This window comes from Myxocyprinus asiaticus, chromosome 4 (genome assembly GCF_019703515.2).
Source record: "Myxocyprinus asiaticus isolate MX2 ecotype Aquarium Trade chromosome 4, UBuf_Myxa_2, whole genome shotgun sequence".
NCBI lineage: Eukaryota > Metazoa > Chordata > Actinopteri > Cypriniformes > Catostomidae > Myxocyprinus > Myxocyprinus asiaticus.
Window position 1 is genome coordinate 12,225,726 of NC_059347.1, and position 15,419 is coordinate 12,241,144.

At 36.6% G+C, this 15,419-nt stretch overlaps 1 pseudogene; it reads right to left on the reverse strand.

The window, feature by feature from the left end:
- Nucleotides 1-15,419, reverse strand: part of LOC127433763 (microtubule-associated serine/threonine-protein kinase 4-like) — a 203,580-nt pseudogene that overhangs the window by 12,718 nt on the left and 175,443 nt on the right.

The window sequence follows — 15,419 nt, forward strand, 5'->3', positions numbered from 1 at the left end:
AGGTGTGGCAGTAATCAGGCCTGGGTGTGGCTAGAGAAATTGAACTCAGGTGTGATAAACCACAGTTAAGTTATGTTTTAACAGGTGGGGCAAACACTTTTTCACACAAGGCCATGTAGGTTTGGATTTTGTTTTCCCTTAATAATAACAACCTTCATTTAAAAACTGCATTTTGTGTTTACTTGTGTTATCTTTGACTAATATTTAAACTTGTTTGATGATCTGAAACATTTAAGTGTGACAAACATGCAAAAAAATAAGAAATCAGGAAGGGGGCAAACACTTTTTCACACCACTGTATATACATCACTAAACTATTCTTTGAATAAATACAAATGCATGCATGCCACAGAATAAAACCACTAGAAGAATGGTCTTGCTTCAAGATTCATTTAATTTCAAATAAAAAAAATATAAAAGACAATTCTACAATCATATAGCAATATATCTAGGGCTGTCAATCAATGAACATTTTTAGCAAATTAATTACATGACTTGCCGATTAATTAATCAAATTAATTACAATTAATCGCATAACAATATTCGCTATAATACTGTAATTCAGATGGAAATTGCATTATTGTGGCAGATGATTAAAGGGTTTATTAGACAATACAAAAAGTGGCAGGAAGTCAATATATTATTTGTTTTATTTCCATATCATTGAACAAGCCTACAGTAGACAGCAATCCATTTTGCAATTGAGTCCTGTTCTCACTGGACCCGTTCTTGCATTTCATCTGTGCTATTTTTCTTATTTAGCTTTTCACAATTCACACCGTTTCATACATCTTCAGATGCTTTTGACTGTTTAAATCACAATCAAATTATGATATTGTGAAATTGCGATATATTGAGCAGTAACATATGTACCGTGATATGTATAGTGAGGTGATTGACAATACCCAAGCTTACGCCTTGCTGTAGAAAGACTTACCTAATTTATGAGAGTTTTAAAAGTGCTATGCCTTAAGCGCAGCATAACACATCATACATGCAAATTCAGTGGGCATGGCTGTGAAGTTTTGATATTTCCTGCAATCATGCGCTAAATATAGGCGCAAGTGGGTTGGTGAAATCAAGTGCAATTTAATTCTGAGGTTTTTCTCTGGTTATTGCACTGTCTGTGTCCTATTATGCAGTCAATTCCATGTCAAGCAACGTCGATATAAATGAAGACAGCACATTCAACAAGAAGTTGGTAGTGTCGATGCACTGGATTTAATGCATAGAATAATAGAAATACCGCCCATTTGTGTCTTACATTCTTTTGTGCAATAACTACTTCCATGCTTTTAACTCTCTCCTATTTTGTGTGCCATCATTCCAGTGCTATGATGTTTAGCGGTGAAATACTACAGACTCAGAGGATGTTTGTTTCCACCTGCTTCCAGACCACAATATATGTGTTCTCTATCGACCTGTCTCACCTACAGACTTGACGGTGTTTCAGGATGCTTGAGACATACTTTGCTGCTCTCCCATATTGTTTATTGCTCTACAATATATATTTTTTATATGTTTCTCTGTATAATGTTTAATTTCTATACAGCATCCTAAAGCTTTGGAAAGGTGCTATACAAAATTAGAAAACTTATTCTTAATATTATTATTATTATTATTAATTATATTAATCTACTGACACACAAATCATGGCTAGTGTTAAAAGTGATCGATAGCTCTTTAATATCATCTGCTGGTAGAATCTCCAAGCTGCAAATGCAGGAACTGAGTTTAGACTTTGCGCCGACAATAGACGTGCTTCTCAAACATCGCACAATGACCTATTTCTCAGGAAAATAGCAAATTGTGCTTTGCACCACTAACCATTAACATACAATACAACTACAGTTTGCATGCATACACCCATAGATAGCGCAAACAATCCCACCCACGCCCACTTGGCGCTGTGCCTAGCACGGTCACGAAAATAGAGCCCCACATCTGTGACAAAGTTATATCATTTGAGAATCACAATCTAAAACAAAACAGGTTTCACCACATATTTTCACTGAATGAATGGTAGTTGCTGAAACCTACTGATGATGGCACTGGTGTTTCAGACTTTAGTTTAACCTGCAGAATAAACTCTACTTATAGTTGACTTGAATCTCCTTCAGGCTTCTAACATCTCTTGAGCAATGAATTTGAATGTTTTTTCCAGTCATTAGTGATTACTTGATTAGGATTTTTTGAAAATTTTAGGACGACTGACAGGTGTGTAAAAAATCAAGAGAGAGGAAACTCACTTTGGAGAATCGGTGTGAGGATGAGGAAAACTGGCGCAGTTCCACATTGAAATCTTCATCATTGGTTTCATCCTCCTCCTCAGTTTCTAAATGATGGTACCTATCAGATCGCGCTGCAAGTGAAAGGGTAAAAAAGTGTCCCATTGTGCTATAATGTCAAGGTGCTTTCATGCATTTCAAGACTGCATTTTTCAAAATAACCAAGTACATTTCACCCAAAATGTGATTATTGAGATGTAAACGACTCTGCTGCAAATAGAAGGTAACGGTAATGTCACAGTACGAGTGTGTGTGTTAATATTCTCTGTCATGTTTGAGCTCTCCTGGTTTGTTCATGTTACATGAGAGACTTTGTATACAGTCAGAAGAGCAACACACTACAAACTACAGGAGGAGGAGGAGTAGTAGAAACTGCAAACAAACTTAATTAGTCTTCATGTGTATCGTGATGTGCCAGGTTTGAATGTGCTTAAGTGAAACGACTTCAATTTTAGTCTGTTCCACATACAAAGCTATTGTGTGGCTTCAGAAGGCTTATAGAAATATGGCGTACAAGTTGTATGGAGTACTTTAAGTTCTCTTTTATCCTTTTTGGAGCTTGAGCCACTGGTCGCCATCCTATTCCATTGTATGTAAAAGATCAGCTAGGACTTTCTGTTAAATATCTCGTTTTTTTGCATTTCATAACACATTGTGGACAATGATGTGTCCAAAACCTTTAAGTAATGATACATGATATGGCACAATGACAGATAAAATAGTTTATATTGTTCCAAACAAATGACAAAGCTTCAAATCATCTCCCAACTGTCCTGTACTGATGTGACTAATCAGTGTCAGCCTGGGAACATCTGACCCTCCCTTAGAAATCAGAGATGTGCGGTGGCTTTGAGCTCTGCTCTACAAGCACTGTAAAGGAGCGATGACTCCGCACACTGTCACTCACTGTCAAAGTAGCTGGTGTCGTCCTCAGACTCCAGCTGAGGGATGAACTCTGCCTTCTGCCTTAGCAGGCTGTTCCAGTCCAGACTGTTGAAGAACGGATGGTGCTTGACCTCATACGCTCCTCCTGCTGAAATACACACAGCCAATCACATTTCAGCCCTAGATTCAGCGTTGCTCCGCATCCTTACTAAGCGGAACACCAGAAAGCGAAAAGACATTTTGGCAGCTGCTTGGTTTCTGGTTTTCTTTTTTGCATTGCCCCACCCACATTGAAATCTCATTGGCTCAAAAGCAAGCTCCACATTGCTTTGGCTAATCTAAACATCAAACACTGTATGCTCTTAACGGCTGTGTTTTTGTTGCTTCATGCAGTATTTGGCTAATAACTTGTCATGTCGCACTTGGTTAGAACAAAAGTGTTGCCATCAGTTAGCTATGATAAAAAAACACTAGCATGGTGAAAACGGTGAAGGGTGCAGTAAAGGAATGGCAAAAGTACCAAGTTAATACTATACAGTATGGGAGAAGCATTATAGCAATATTTTGATAGCATCGCAGTGTGTACACTCAACCGAATGTGACTATTATGTGGGATAGGTGAAAGTATCTTAATACAGAAAAAAATTACATACTTCACCTTAAATGCCAGGAATGTTACCACATGAAGTTCTGAATTTATGACAAAGCCTTTTGGTTTCCCAGCTAAACTTCTGGTTGCACATTTTTTACTTAGATAAACGTCAATTACCATTTGTCTTTTTTTTTTTGATTTGTTAAAATTAACGAAAACAGTGAGTGTCAGATTATTGATTTTACAATAATCCCCACCCCCCCACGCTGAAGCCCAGTGTGTTAATTGTGGACTCTCACCCGTGCCGAGGCGCTCCAGTGGGTTCTGCCTGAGCAGCAGTGTGATGAGCTCCTGAGAATCAGCTGGAGGAGCATCTTCACCCTCTGGCCAGTTTATTTCATCTGAGAGAAGAGGAAGAAAACAGTTTCATCCCCATCAGCTTAATGAAACAACACACAAACAACACTTTCCCAAACATCATTACTGTGGTTTTCACAGAAAGAGACCAATTATCAGCTTGACTGATATTTTGTACAGATATTCACACTTTTCTACTTAAAGGGATAGTTCACCCAAAAATGAATATTCTCTCATCATTTACACACCCTTATGCCATCCCAGATGTGTATGACTTTTTCATCTGCTGAACTCAAATGAAGATTTTTAAAACAATTTCTCAGCTCTTTTGGTCCATACAATGCAAGTGAATGGGTGACAAAATTTTGAAGCTCCAAAAATCATAAAACATAAGTCATTATGAAATGAATCCATACGACTCCAGTGGTTAAATCTATATCTTATGATAGAAGCGATATGATGGGTGTGGGTGAGAAACAGATCACGTTTACATTCTTCTTCTTGTGTTTTTGGTGATTCACATTCACATATTGCCCCCTACTGGGCAGGGAGAAGGATTTCAAGCAAATGTTTCTCACACACACCTATCATATCACTTCTGAAAATATGGATTAAAACACTGGAGTCATCTGGATTACCTTTATGATGCCTTTATGTGCTTTTTGGAGCATGAGGGTAAGTAAATGAGAGAATTTTTGTTTTTGGGTGAACTATGCCTTTAACTGGTTCTTTAAAAATTGCACCAATTGTTCGGTCTTTAAAGAAAGGCACCCTATTACACCTTTACACCACACTGTGTTCAATAGGAACCAACAGTGTTTACAGGTACAGTAACTAACTTATGTAAAGTTTGCATAAATTACTTTTTTTAGGGCTGGGAAATTTAACACGTTAATTTCTGCAACTGTTAGTTTTTGTTTAACGAATTAAAAAAAATGAACACAGTTAATGCAGTATTCGTTTGTTGTTGTTGTTGTTGTTGTTGTTGTTCTTTTAGCTGGACCAGTGTCAAAAGCGGAACTGCCCGGTGAGACCCAGCGTGTGCGTGATAGAGTCTAAAGGACCTGGACGTTCAGCACAATGCATCCAGGTATACTTGTAGAGACTGCAGTGAACAGCAGCCAGAGAAAATAATAGTTTTGCACCCTCAATGCTGTACCAAACCACTATGACTTTCTTTGTTTTCCATGGAACACAAAATGAGATGTTGGGCCGAATGTAAGGGACAGACAAAGTATAGAAAAAAAGACAACACACTTTAAAATTGCTCCTCGTGTTCCACGAAAGTAATCATGTCCTACGGATTCGGAACAACATATGGGTAAGCGATGACAGAATTTTTTTTTATTTTTTAATGTGATGAAATAACTGACATTGCTCAAAACAAAGAAGGAACATTTGTTTTTTGACTGTTTAAATGGTAGTCATATACAAAATAACTTTGCAAAAATAGAAAGGCATTCATAATAATAACAACAATATTAAGAATAATGAGTATTATGTTTTTAATATTGTAGTCTAATGATTTTATTAATTTTGCCAAAAAGCAAAAAATAAAAAAATAAATAAAATCTTTATCTCGGTTATTGGACATTTAAACAAAACAGAAACTGGTATTATTGGTAGTAAAAACAATATCGGTCAATCTCCAGTTTTTCCGCTTAAAAGGGGATTTGACTCAACATGAAAGCTCTTCTATGGTTTTGTTGGGCCGCCATTGTAACAGTGATCACTCATGGAGCACTAGCCTAATCAATATGCAGGATGTCTTTGCATATGTATCAAACATGTGATTATTAAAATGCCTCAAAATGCCTCCTATACATAAACAGACACATGCATAAAACATCGTAATATCCCATTCCTCTAGCATCCATTCTAGGAACGTGCATGGTTTCCCGATGGAGGTTGTTCAGTTATTGACACTAATCAAAGACCAGGCCCTCGACAAAATCATAATTAAAACGATTGTTTAGAAACAACAAAACTGAGCTCAGATCAGAATAAAAAGTGGATAGGGACTTTGGCTGAAAGGCCAGCGGTTGAAATAAATGAGGAGCTGTGCTTTGTTTGTTTTGTGACTGTTTCTACAGCAACATGTGCCTCACACTTGAATCACATTAAGGAGCATGAATATGTATCTAAGCCCAGGGCAATGGCAGCTAGCTGTGCCTTTGTCAGGCACATTAATTAAGACTCGCATTCATGATAACCCCATGATGGAGAACGTAACTCACGGCCACAGAAAACATTTGGTGTTCTCTTCACCATGGGGTTTGTGTGAAAGGCATGTGGCTCAAACCACATGAAATATAAATTTGAGTTTTTTTTTGTCTTGTAGTCTATACCTATTAGCTTTGAGGTCATTTAAATGCTAGTGTAAAAGAAAAATAATATATTAATGAGTCACCTTGTTCCAGGGGGCTTATACAAATGTATATTCAATCAAATGATCTCTAGAATGAGAATTAAAAAAACAAAGAAAAATAACTAATATAATAATAACTATAATAAATAAATATATAAACAAAATAAAAATAAAACTTTCATAGTCCAAATTGGAATGTCACAAAATTGTAACAATATAATCCTTAAATATATTTGGTGAAAATATTTTTTACCATTAAATTTTGCCTTTGAAACTGGGCTTAATAATAATAATAAATAATAATATTAATAAATAAATCTGTAGAGAAATACTGCAACAATACTTTTCTACCTTCCTAGCATTTTTTGGCATTGTGTTCAATTTCTAAAAACATTAAAAACTATTTTGAGAATACATTCTCAGTTTGTGTCCAGTAAACAAGGCAACATAAATTTTTGTTATACCTACAATATAAGATTTTCTAAATGAATGAATGAGTGTTGTTATGAATGATGTTTGCCTGTGCAAAACTTGCTGCTGTGGTGCTAGGGTGTTGTGGGTGGTTGCCTGGGCATTGCTAGGTGGTCGCTTACTGGCCCAAGTCAAGTCTCTAGGATTCTCTGGGTCCAAGTAAAGACTCTAGTCTCTCCTTCAATACAAGTCTATGATAGGGAAAAGATACCACATGATTTGAGGTATCATTCATGTCCATAGCATGAACAGTGTGGGATGAGTTACATACCGAAGTACAATACTTAAAGGTATAGTTCACCCAAAAATTCTCTCATCATTTACTCACCCTCATGCCATCCCAGATGTGTGACTTACTTTCTTCTGTTATTTTATCCTATAAATCTCCACTTTCACTTTCACATTCTTCTTCTTTAGTTTTTGGCGGTTTGCATTCTTTATGCATATCACCAGATACTTGTCGAGGCTGGTCAAAGGTAGAGATTTATAGTAAAAAAGCACTTAAATATTGATCTGTTTTTCACCCACACCTATCATATCTTTTCTAAAGACATGGATTTAACCACCGGAGTCATATGGATTACTTTTATGCTGACTTTGTGCTTTTTGGAGCTTTGAAGTTTTGGCCACCATTCACTTGCACTGTACAGAGCTGAAACATTCTTCTAAAAATCTATTTATTCTACTGAAGAAAAAAAGTCAAACACATCTGTGATGGCATGAGTGTGAGTACATGATGAGAGAATTTAAATTTTTGGGTGAACTATCACTTTAAGGTTATGGGTTTGTTCAAATCCCTATCCCTGAGTATGAGCAACAGTAATTATAATGCTTGCTAAATTTACAATACTTCTGTTTCATTCTTCTAATACAAAAAGCATCGAAGTCACACGTAATTCCATTGGCATGCAGAATGACAGGTGGAGCCTCATGCCTGCAGGTTCCTATTGCTGATCCTATGAGATACTGATGTCAATTAATGAGAAACACAGTTGAGACTATGCAACACTATCTGCATGTGCTAAAGCTTTTGCCTGAATGAAGCATGTCTTTGTTACAGGACAGATTTCAGAATGTTACTGACCACTGATGACCTGGCCGAACAGCTCTTCTGGAGTGTCTCCAAAGAATGGTACACAGCCCACCAGAAACTCATATAGGATGATGCCCATTGCCCACCAGTCCACTGGCTTCCCATAGCCTTGCCTCAAGATTACCTCTGGGGCAATGTACTCAGGAGTCCCACACACCTGCAGAGAAACGTGTGCAAATGTTACAGAATGATTATTCTGGGCCCTTTTTACTGCCCTGCAAATCCTAAATGCTGTAACTACACAATACGAGTTGTGACCGAAATAGAGTCTCTTAGACTATGATATTTCCTGATGGACAGATGGGTTTCACTCAACTATGCTCAGATTCAGAGAAAACACAGTGAGACTCTTTTATAATCCACATTTGGATGGACAATCAAAACACTCTGAAGCCATTTTTTTTTTTTACAGATTCACTGTTGGTGTAGTTACTGCTTTTTGCCTTTGAAGGGCAATTTACACCTTATATTAACATCTGTTTCTGGAGATCTGATCACAAGCGGTACACTGAGACAGATTGCTGTTTACATCTGGTAAAAATAGATTCAAATGCATTTCCTGTGACCACTTGTGATTGGATTTTGTTGAGGACAGGGTCTCAAATTTAATGACTACATACAGCACATCACTTATTACATCAGAGTGTCAAAGTATGTTGATAAAGATAAAAAAGACAAAAGCAATTCGAATTTCATAAACAAATAAAACATAATAAACACAAATTCAGCACATAGTTGCTCCTAAATATAATTACTTTTTAATTTCACCACAGATGGTTGATGGTTCGAGCGTAATCAGAATGCTCCTTGTTATTTTATTGCCATAATTTTAGTAGCACATTTTGGATGTTTGTGGTTTACATCTGTGTCATTGCATATTGAAATCAGGCATATCAAAGCTGTTCCATGAAGTCTTGTGTATAAGCATGGGCTTTTCCAAATTTTTCCAATTGGACAATTTTTTTCTTGTAAAACCGTACCAAGCTTAAAGGAATAGTTCACCCAAAAAATAAAATTCTCTTATCATTTACTCACCCTCATGATATCCCAGATGTGTATGACTTATTTTCTTCTGCAGAACAGAAGCAAAGATTTGTAGAAGAATATTTCAGCTCTGTAGGTCCTCACAATACAAATGAATGGAGATCGAAACTTTGAAGCTCCAAAAAGCACATTAAGGCAGCATAAAAGTAATCCATAAAACTACAGTGGTTTAGTCCATGTCTTCTGAAGTGATATGATAGGTGTGGCTGAAAAACAGATCAATATTTAAGTCTTATTTTTTATAAATCTCCACTTCCACATTCTTTAGGTATTTAATGAGTTAAATATTGATCTGTTTCTCAGCCACACCTACCGGAAGATATGGATTTAACCACTGGAATCTTATGGATTACTTTTATGCTGCCTTTATGTGCTTTTCGGAGCTTTAAAGTTTTGGTCACATTTCACTTGCATTGTACGGACCAACTGAGCTGAGAAATTCTTCTAAAAATCTTCATTTGTGTTCAGCAGAAGAAAGTCACACATCTGGGATGGCATGAAGGTGAGTACACGATTAAAGAATTTTAATTTTGTGGTGATCTATCCCTTTAAGTTTAAAAATTATCGCTTTGGCACAATGTATAAGGCGAGCAGGCGTTCCTTTAAAGATGTACGGGACACATTAGCATTTATATTATAAATTGAGCACAATCCAAGATCAGATGATACGCGAAGAGTTTTTATTTGAGATGCAAAAAATAGCAATAAGAAATGTAATAAAATTATAATCAATAACGAACATACAAAATCACAATTATATGCCAATTTTTTAAGATGCAGCTGAAGACGCAATTTTTAAATTAAATTTCAAGTTACCTAGACATTTATAGAGAAACAACATATACCTGTTTATCAGAGAACTCTCTGGCATCCTTCTCAATGTGCCCCTCATAGAGGTTAGTGGTCATATTCATCAGTCCCACCTTCGACAGGCCGAAGTCTGTCAGCTTGATGTGCCCCATTGAAGTAACCAACAAACTTTTGCAATGTAACAACAAAGTGAAAACAATCACCAAAAAGTCTAGACATGAAAATTTAATTGAGCTCTTAAAACCCTAAACACAATTAGTTATATATTAGTCTATTATCTGATGTAACCTTTGCTGAGAAAAAAGAAAAAGAAAAATACAGGTCATGCTAGCTTTGGGAGTGGATTTGGATTTTTGGAATATTGTATGTACATTTCACTTTTATAGTATCCGATAACCTATTTCACTAATCAAACAGACAGAGATCAAAGCTCACTTGTCTGGTTTGAGATCTCGATGGACGATTCCATAGTTGTGGAGATATTCCAGTGCTAACAAAGTCTCAGCAAAATACATTCTGGCCATGTCAACCGGGAGAGGACCCATGTTCTTCAGCAGAGTAGCACAATCACCTCCTGTTGGGATGGAGAACAACAAATTAATGCATAAACTTGCCTTTTGACTTTTTTTGGATTTAACAGAATATATTGGAAGTAGATTTCGGGGACAAGGTGTTTACACCTGATACAATGCCTGTGCTACAGCTTACCCTCCACATACTCCATCACCATGCACAGATGTCGTCGAGTCTCAAATGAGCAGTACATGCTCACCACAAAAGGGTTCTCTGCAAACGTCAGGATATCTCTCTCCACAAACGCCTGCTGGATCTGGTTCCTCAGCATCAGGTTCTGCTTGTTGATCTTCTTCATGGCAAAGCGTTGTTTAGTCTCTTTGTGTCTCACTAAATACACAGCACTGAGAGAAATTGCATCCTTAATGTAATCAACAGCCATATGTATAATCATTTTATATACAGTTGATGTTTACATACACCTTAGCCAAATACATTTAAACTCAGTTTTTCACAACTCCTGACATTTAATCGTAAAAAATATTCCATGTCTTAGGTCAGTTAGGATCACTACTTTATTTTAAGAATGTGAAATGTCAGAATAATAGTAGAGAGAATGATTTATTTCAGCTTTTATTTCATTCATCACATTCCCAGTGGGTCAGAAGTTTACATACACTTTGTTAGTATTTGCCTTTAAATTGTTTAACTTGGGTCAAACGTTTTAGGTAGCCTTCCACAAGCTTCTCACAATAAGTTGCTGGAATTTTGGCCCATTCCTCCAGACAGAACTGGTGTAACTTAGTTAGGTTTGTAGGCCTCCTTGCTCGCACATGCTTTTTCAGTTCTGCCCACAAATTTTCTATCAGACTGGGGTCAGGGCTTTGTGATGGCCACTCCAATACCTTGACTTTGTTGTCCTTAAGCAATTTTGCCACAATTTTGGAGGTATGCTTGGGGTCATTGTCCATTTGGAAGACCCATTTGCGACCAAGCTTTAAATTCATGGCTGTTGTCTTGAGATGTTGCTTCAATATATCCACATAATTTTCCTTCCTCATGATGCCATCTATTTTGTGAAGTGTACCAGTCCCTCCTGAAGCAAAGCACCCCCACAACATGATGCTGCCACTCCCATGCTTCACAGTTGGGATGGCGTTCTTCGGCTTGCAAGCCTCTCCCTTTTTCATCCAAACATAACAATGGTCATTATGGCCAAAAAGTTCAATTTTTGTTTCATCAGACCAGAGGAAATTTCTCCAAAAAGTAAGATCTTTGTCCCCATGTGCACTTGCAAATTGTAGTCTGGCTTTTTTATGGCAGTTTTGGAGCAGTGGATTCTTCCTTGCTGAGCAGCCTTTCAGGTTATGTCGATAAAGGACTCGTTTTACTGTGGATCTAGATACTTGTCTACCTGTTTCCTCCAGCATCTTCACAAGGTCCTTTGCTGTTGTTCTGGGATTGATTTGCACTTTTCACACCAAACTACATTCATCTCTAGGAGACAGAATGGGTCTCCTTCCTGAGCGGTATGATGGCTGCATGGTCCCATGGTGTTTATACTTGTGTACTATTGTTTGTACAGATGAACGTGGTACCTTCAGGCATTTGGAAATTGCTCCCAAGGATGAACCAGACTTGTGGAGGTTCACAGTTTTTTTTCTGAGGCCTTGGCTGATTTCTTTTGATTTTCCCATGATGTCAAGCAAAGAGGCACTGAGTTTGAAGGTAGGCCTTAAAATACATCCACAGATACACAACCAGTTCAGTATACCTCCTATTATAAGCTAATTGGCTATTTGTCTAAAAGCTTGACATAATTTTCTGGAATTTTCCAAGCTGCTTAAAGGCACAGTTAATTTAGTGCATGTAAACTTCTGACCCACTGGAATTGTGATATAGTCAATTAAAAGTGAAACAATGTGTCTGTAAACAATTGTTGGAAAAATTACTTGTGTCATGCATAAAGCAGATGTCCTAAATGACTTGCCAAAACTATAGTTTGCTAATACTAAATCTGTGGAGTGGTTAAAAAATTAGTTTTAATGACTTCAACCTAAGTGTATGTAAACTTCTGACTTCAGCTGTATAATAAATAATAAACATTTGGTAAAGTTAGACAAAGGAATCTATTACAGCTGTTTGGTCAGCTTACCCATAAGCCCCATTGCTGATCAGTTTGATCATCTCAAAGTCGAGTTCACAGGGTTTGCGTCGGGACCGTAGTGCTGCACTCAGGCTGTGCGACTGGTTGAGATATATCAAGTATTATACAGAAATGAATGATTAAATGTATTTAGGTAGAGATTCTGTATACTTTTTATCCTTATATTCTATAAGACTAAACATATATTTCATTTGTTTTTCATGTTTTGTTGTATTTCTGCGTAATTTGGTTTCGTTAAAACTACTTACACTGACAGAGTCATCCGTCTCGGGTGTTTCTGCAATCCCGCTGTCGTAGCTAGTTAACTGTGCAATTTCTGCAAAAATAAATAAATAAAATAAAAAATAATAATAATAAAATGTAAAAAAAAGTTGGGTTTTGTTAGAAGCTGGACTAAAAATATGTCACCATATTTAGAGTAAACTTCAAACAAAATATGAAACAAAAATGAAAATTCTATCAATATTTACTCAATGTCACTCCAAATCTGTATGACTTTCTTTCTTCTGTAGAACACAAAATGTGATGTTTTAAAAAGTCTTCTCAGGGTTTATTTGCCATATAATGGAAGTGAATAATGACTTCAGTCTGTTAAATTACAAAAGGGACAAAAAAAAAAACAAAAAAAAACGTAATAGTTATCATCACTATACACTCTCCAATCACCAATAAACTCTGTAAATCAAATATAGAGACTATGTTGATAATATCAAACCTTATTGTTTATCTTGCATCTCATGAACAAACATCATGACATCATGTCGCAAGAACCAAAGATGTTTAATTTTATCAACATAGCCGCCATCTTTGAAGTTTATTAATGATTTAATTAGAGAGTGAATAACAACTTGAGTTTTTCTTTTCATTACACAGAGTAATCGTACGGCTTCAGAAAACTTGGAATATAGTACCTGAGATGTGTCATTTACTTTTACTGTGGTTTTATCGTGTTTTTTGTCCTTTTCGAGCTTGACAGACTGGAGTCACTGTTCACTTCCATTATATGGCATATAAACCCTGTGAAGTCTTTAAAAATTCACCTTTTGTGTTCCACAGAAGAAAAAAAAAGTCACACAGATTTGACAACATTAGAGTGAGTAAATTATTGACTTTTTATTTTTGGGTGAAGTATTCATTCATTAAAAAATATTAAATAAAATAAATAAACAATTTCAAACACATACACCATGAATGATACATTTTTTATTTATTCCTTTGTCTATGTTACTAACTGAAAAACAAAGATCAAGTCACTTTTTCCAAATGAGTAACTTGGTAGAGCATACTTGTGGTTTCTAAATGAGTTAAATGGTGTGAATATGAGGGAAAATCTACATGCATCATAAAACAGTTATTTGGAAAAAACTGCCACTCCAAACAAATCCTGGTGAACCGGTTCTCAGGAGACTCCAGAAGTAACTGGTGAACAGCAGGGGGTAATGAACCAGAGGGCTGTTGGCTGTCTCTGAAGAGAACTAAGCCCATCAGAAAGCCCTGAGAACAGCTGCCTATCTCCATTTACAATCACCATATTAAATGATTTGGATGTTCTCTGAGGATTAGGAAGCCTTGAAGGGCTTTGTAACCAACACTGCTTTGGCAGAGAGGGCAAGACAGAGGATTCAAGGTCTACAGGCGTATTCGGTTCTCATTACTGATAATGAAAGTCTTGAGTGCAAAATCAGTGGTTCATTACAGGATGTGTGGACATTACAGCAAATAAAAACTTAAATTACTGATGTAATAAGAGGAGTTTATTAAATGAACATAACTATGACAATGAAGTAGAATAGTTGTGCTTGAGGGTGTCTTATTTACTTGCTATTACTGCAGCAAAATACTATTTTTTTCAAAGATTTGATGCCATAAACGTCGCAAACTGGTGTTCATGTGAGAACCTGCATTGTTTTTAGTGCTAAACAACACAAGGTCTCATGTGAACATGCAAATCAATGTGAACAAGTGTCTCTCAGAGTGCTCATGAATGCATAACGGATGTCAAGATTTTCACTGAAAAATTAATTAAATCAGAATGTTTCTCACCAAAACCAAGGGCCATTTCTAGGCATAGGCATACTAGGCCATCACCTGGGGTGCCACCAGCTGGAGGGGGTTGTGCCAATGAGTAGACCCCCCCCCCCCCAAACCAACTGCCACCAGAGTCCCACCTCTTCTAAATTAAAAATGAATGACTGCGAAAGAATGCAAGTGCTAGCTGATGATTGCCAAGACCGAAGGCTCACTGTGTATTTTAAAAACACATTTGTCCAGAAAACATCATAAAGTGTTTCATTCACATGTGGAGATAAAATCTAAAAGGTCAGTAATACATCTCTATTGCCATTGAAATATTTTAAATAATCATATCATCATTCTAATGTATTATATCCCGCATTAAATTGAAGTTTAAAACATACTGGAAATGTCATTTATGGAGCGAGTGGGTTGAGAGAAATAGTCAACCAGGAGTCTCTATAGAGAGTAAACTGGAAAGCAGTTAAAGAAACAAAGAAAGAAATGTTAGTCTTGAAATAAAAAGGAATTTCTTCCACATATTGGTTGGTGGTGATTGGGTGGTAGGGGTGTGTGTGTCCGGTATGGGCGCCAATATGGATCTCGCCTATAGGGGGCCAAAATGGTCGGTAACGGTCCTGCCAAAACCCCTTCAAAATATTTGAAATATGGCATATAAGTTGCATGGAATACTTTTATGATACTTTTGGATTATATTGTTTAAGATTTAAAGTGAAGTGCTATCCACTGACTTTGTACTGAAAAGACAGACCGAGATAATTTTTCTCCTTTTGTGTTCCATGTTGTCATGGAACGAC